We start from the raw sequence: 6047 nt of genomic DNA on the forward strand, positions 1-6047 counted from the left end.
AGACACCCTGGTTCGTGGAGACAGGGTTATTAAACGATGCATCTGAAGATGCGATCCGGACCACTTGTCCAACAGGTTCCACTGAAAGATTCTGGCATGGAACCTGCCGAATGGAATTGCTTCGTAAGAAGCTACCATCTTTCCCAGGACCCGCGTGCAGTGATGCACCGATACCTGTTTTGGTTTTAGGAGGTCTCTGACTAGAGAAGACAACTCCCTGGCTTTCTCCTCCGGGAGAAACACTTTTTTCTGGGCCGTGTCCAGAATCATTCCCAGGAACATTAGACGTGTCGTGGGGACCAGCTGTGACTTTGGGATATTCAGAATCCAACCGTGCTGGCTCAGCACTTCCTGAGATAGTGCTACTCCCACTAACAACTGTTCCTTGGATCGTGCCTTTATTAGGAGATCGTCCAAGTATGGGATAATTAAAACTCCCTTTTTTCGAAGGAGTATCATCATTTCCGCCATAACCTTGGTAAATACCCTCGGTGCCGTGGAGAGTCCAAACGGCAGCGTCTGGAATTGGTAATGGCAATCCTGTACCACAAATCTGAGGTACTCCTGGTGAGAATTGTAAATGGGGACATGCAGGTAAGCATCCCTGATGTCCAGGGATACCATGTAATCCCCCTCGTCCAGGCTTGCAATAACCGCCCTGAGCGATTCCATCTTGAACTTGAATTTTTTTATGTATGTGTTCAAGGACTTCAAATTTAGAATGGGTCTCACCGAACCGTCCGGTTTCGGTACCACAAATAGTGTGGAATAGTAACCCCGGCCTTGTTGAAGTAGGGGTACCTTGATTATCACCTGCTGGGAATACAGCTTGCGAATTGCCGCTAGCACTGCCTCCCTGTCTGAGGGAGCAATCGGCAAAGCGGATTTTAGGAAACGGCGGGGTGGAATCGCCTCGAATTCCAGCCTGTATCCCTGAGATACTATTTGAAGGATCCAGGGATCCACCTGTGAGCGAACCCACTGATCGCTGAAATTCCTGAGGCGGGCCCCCACCGTACCTGGCTCCGCTTGTGAAGCCCCACCGTCATGCGGCGGACTTGGAAGAGGAAGCGGGGGAGGACTTTTGTTCCTGGGAACCTGCTGTTTGCTGCAGCCTTTTTCCCCTGCCTCTGCCTCTTGACAGAAAAGACCCTCCTTTTCCCCGCTTATTTTTCTGGGATCGAAAGGACTGAACCTGATAAAATGGCGCCTTCTTAGGCTGTGAGGGGACATGGGGTAAAAATGCTGACTTCCCAGACGTTGCTGTGGAAACTAGGTCGGAGAGACCATCCCCAAATAATTCCTCCCCTTTATAAGGCAAAACTTCCATGTGCCTTTTGGAATCTGCATCTCCAGTCCACTGGCGAGTCCATAAGCATCTCCTAGCAGAGATAGATAGTGCACTTACTTTAGATGCCAGCCGGCAGATTTCCCTCTGTGCATCTCTCATGTATAAGACTGAGTCTTTTATATGGTCAATTGTTAACAGGATCGTGTCTCTGTCTAGTGTGTCAATATTTTCTGACAGGTTATCTGACCATGCAGCGGCAGCACTGCACATCCAAGCTGACGCAATTGCTGGTCTGAGTATAATGCCTGAGTGTGTATATACAGACTTCAGGATCGCCTCCTGCCTTCTATCAGCAGGTTCCTTAAGGGCGGCCGTATCCTGGGACGGTAGTGCCACCTTTTTTGACAAACGTGTGAGCGCTTTATCCACCCTCGGGGGTGTTTCCCAACGTAACCTATCCTCTGGCGGGAAAGGGAACGCCATTAGTAATTTCTTAGGAATCACCAATTTCTTATCAGGGGAAGCCCACGCTTCTTCACACACTTCATTTAATTCATCTGACGGGGGAAAAACTACAGGTAGTTTTTTCTCCCCAAACATAATACCCTTTTTTGTGGTACCTGGATGTAAATCAGAAATATTTAACACCTCTTTCATTGCCTCAATCATGCAGCGAATGGCCTTAACGGGCATTAAATTTGACTCATCGTCGTCGACACTGGCGTCAGTATCCGTGTCGACATCTACTTGTGCCACCTGAGATAACGGGCGTTTTAGAGCCCCTGATGACTTTTGAGACCCTTGGACAGGCACGAGCTGAAGACTCGGCTGTCCCACAGTCGGCATGTCGTCAAATTTTTTATGTAAGGAGTCTATACGTGCACTCATTTCTTACTGTAGAAATGCAGGGAAGAGCCAGGGAGCTTCCTTCCAGCCGAGCTGTGAGGGAAAAATGGCGCCAGTGTGCTGAGGAGATAGGCTCCGCCCCTTTTTCGCGGCCTATTCTCCCGCTTATTTTGGGATTCTGGCAGGGGTATTTACCTCATATATAGCCCCAGGGGCTATATATTGAGGTATTTTAGCCAGCCAAGGTGTTTTTATTGCAGCCTCAGGGCGCCCCCCCCAGCGCCCTGCACCCTCAGTGACCGGAGTGTGAAGTGTGTATGAGGAGCAATGGCGCACAGCTGCAGTGCTGTGCGCTACCTTGGTGAAGACAGGATGTCTTCATGCCGCCGATTTTCCGGACCATCTTCCTGCTTCTGGCTCTGTAAGGGGGACGGCGGCGCGGCTCCGGGACCGAACATCAAGGCTGGGCCTGCGGTCGATCCCTCTGGAGCTAATGGTGTCCAGTAGCCTAAGAAGCCCAATCCGGCTGCAAGCAGGCGAGTTCGCTTCTTCTCCCCTTAGTCCCTCGCTGCAGTGAGCCTGTTGCCAGCAGGTCTCACTGAAAAAAACAAATTCTAAGACTATAACTTTCTAAGAGCTCAGGAGAGCCCCTAGTGTGCATCCAACCTCGGCCGGGCACGAAATCTAACTGAGGCTTGGAGGAGGGTCATGGTGGGAGGAGCCAGTGCACACCAGGTAGTCTAAGATCTTTCTAGAGTGCCCAGCCTCCTTCGGAGCCCGCTATTCCCCATGGTCCTTACGGAGTGCCCAGCATCCACTAGGACGTTAGAGAAATCCGTATATTTTAACATGCTCATCGCTACCTCAGGGTACGCTTCTATGTAACAGCCGGAGTAGGCGAACATTCCGCTCAGCCAGTTCTCAATAGTCTTGTAGCTATCGGCTTGTGTACCCCCTTTTGGTTTTGCCTTTTCCTTGTCGCTCAGGCCTTTCTCTGTCAATGAGCATATATCCACGAAAGCCCCTTTTTCAATCTCCTTTCTGGTTTGTTTTGGCAGGTGGCCTGCCACTGAACTGAACTCACAACTCACTGCGGTCCCTGTCTGCAAAAATTTCTTAGCTGTATCCTGCTGCACCTGCCCCATCCGCTCCCTAACCGCGTCTGTCCCAGGGGTAAGACCTTTCTTTTTCTTACAAGTCGCTCTGGCTAACTTTAGCTGCTCCCTCAATACCCTGCATGATTCGTCCTCATCCGAATCCGCTGAGCTGTCCCCCTGCTCCCTCCCCTGACCTGCTCCGCCATTACCAACCACCCCCGTGAACTTAACCATAACATTACTAACATTCTGCGAGATATCTGGAGACACAATAACATTGCACAAACTGTTCATATCAACATTGGTCTCACCCGTCCCGTGTGAGGATTCCCTCGCTGGACCGTCCGCGCTGGTCATCGCGCAGGACGCTGCCTTCGGTGTGGTAGCCACTTGGACCGTGTGGACTGCTGGGGCATCGCTGGCCGGAGCGTAGCCCGTGACGCTCTCTCCACGCTGGTGCTCCGCGCCTCCTGGCCGCTGCGTGTATGCGCGCTGATGCTCCCGCGGCGTGATGGTACCGTGGACCGCCGTATTGCTCCCATGCGTCGGTCTGGCTGGCGTGGTGAAGACTTGCAAGTTCCTGTGTACTGCCGCCCTGTCGCCTTGTCTTGCCGGGGTGCCATGCTGGCTGCTATGGTGCGCTGATCGATGCCCTCCTCCTATAAGCTGATAACGCTGCTCTTGCCTGTCCTCTTGCCTGCTGCAGCTGCACCCTCGGCAGCCGTGCCGTGAGGTGATGTATGCCGCCGGCGGTGATGCGTGTCGGCTGTAACTCCTAGTAGGTGATGACCGGCGTGCTGCGGAATGGTGGCTGTGCTGATGTCGGGAGCTGGGAGGTGGCGAGTGGTAACGCGGGGATCTCCGACCATAAGATGACTCCCTGCTTGCATGCCCCTTGTAATGCCTCTCACTGCTGTGACGATGTACGGAGTCCTGCAGCCCCCTGGCCGGCTGCCCAAACGCCGGAAGCTGTGACATTTCCCCGAACAGCTGGGTGGAAGCCTGATGCACCCAAGCGTCCCGGCCGCCTGATGATGGCCCCCCTTCGTATCCTGCCTCTCCTTTCTCCCTTCTATGGGATGACGTTTGGGGTTGGGTGGTGGGTGACATGGAGTTGCCGGGGTTCTGACCTTTATCCCGCGCCTTCCGGCCCTCTCCCCCGGAATCGGGGCCATCTGACTCTGCTGCAGCGGAGATATCCTCATAAATGGGCGGCAGGTCACACACCCCGAGTAGCTGCTCGCTGGTGGACGCTGCTACCGGCTGCTTCTTCCTCTTCGCCGCCCTAGCTGTAGGATTGGAGCTGCTTTTCCTTTTCTTCTGCTCCTGGAGCCGTCCTCCTCCTTTCCGTCCGCCAGGGGGAGCTCCCGTCCCATTATCCCAGTGCTGCTGCTGCTGTCAAGCTCCTTCCCTCCCTGCATGGCTAAAATGTGACCCTGTGATGACCTCTGCCTCCTCCCGAAATCTGTGGGGTCTGCTTCTCCTTCTGACCCCCCTCTCTGCTGGCTCCTCCATGCCTGTGTCCCTGGGGAGTCGGCCGCGGTGAAGGTGCAGCGAGATGCAGTGAAGGAGCAGCCTCAGCGGCCGCTGACCAGCAGGGACGGGTGCAGTTGGCGGGGTGATTGCGGGCGGCCCGGCACAGCGGGTGAGATCCGTGAAGCCCCCACAGCCGTCGGAGACGCCGGAAGTCACTTACCCAGCCTGCGAGCGAGCCAGCGAGGAGGATCGGGTCCCGGTGCCGGGGCTGACGAAGGCTGCTGAGCTGGATCCGGTGCGGAGATTGGAGACCGCGTTGCCGCTGAGAGTCCCGGAGCTGCAGGTGACGACCGTGGCCGTGGGTGATCAGCTGTTGCTGTTGCTAAGTGTTGGAGCGGCTCACGCTATGAGCTCTGCTCTCTCTGTCCCTACTGCCCGCCTCCTCCCCCTGCCTGTCCTATTTAACTCCCCAGTGTCCGGCCGCCCCCCCCCCCCCCCGTCTCCTGACTGGCTGCCGGTCTTTACAGGTGTGAAAGAGGGGACGGGCATACCTGCCCGCCCCCCCTTTCCTTCGCGCCGTTGGCCCACGGGCCGCCTGCCGCCCCTCCCCCTTACCCCTCTCCGGCGCCATCCCTTGCTCGGCACCTCTGCTCTCCTTCTCTCAGCAAACTCAGGAGAGCTCACTGAAAAGCACCCAGCTCGTCTGGGCACAGTATCAAACTGAGGTCTGGAGGAGGGGCATAGAGGGAGGAGCCAGTGCACACCAGAACCAAAATTCTTTCTTAAAGTGCCCATGTCTCCTGCGGAGCCCGTCTATCCCCATGGTCCTTACGGAGTCCCCAGCATCCACTAGGACGTTAGAGAAATAAATGAAATAAAAGCCACGTCGACCTTTTAGTGTCGACCATTTTCATCTGTCCACCATTTATCCATGTCAATGTTGACCAATAGTGGTTAACCTAGTGACTGTCGACCTAGGGTCGACCTGCCAAACAGATACCAGCAGCCACAGCCCCTCCACACAGTAGCCAGCACCATTAACTAACCAACAGTCACTGTGATGCAGCTTGACCTACACCCTGTACATGGCAGTTTTGCCACTAAACTGAAGCAACGTCATCAACTGAAAAGCTAAACCCTTAGAATGAGTAACAAGAACGACCGCCATTTGCGCGAAGACTAATTAATTACAATCATCCTTTTCAACAAAATGGATCCCGATAACGAGGTCACCGAAACGAGACTCATTTATTCCTCTAGTGCTTAAAACTTTTGCAAGTCGTTATTGCGAAGTAGCGAAACAGCAGCCAATCGGGAGCCTCCTTTCCCGCGTTAGG

This window comes from Pseudophryne corroboree, chromosome 8 (genome assembly GCF_028390025.1).
Source record: "Pseudophryne corroboree isolate aPseCor3 chromosome 8, aPseCor3.hap2, whole genome shotgun sequence".
Lineage (NCBI taxonomy): Eukaryota > Metazoa > Chordata > Amphibia > Anura > Myobatrachidae > Pseudophryne > Pseudophryne corroboree.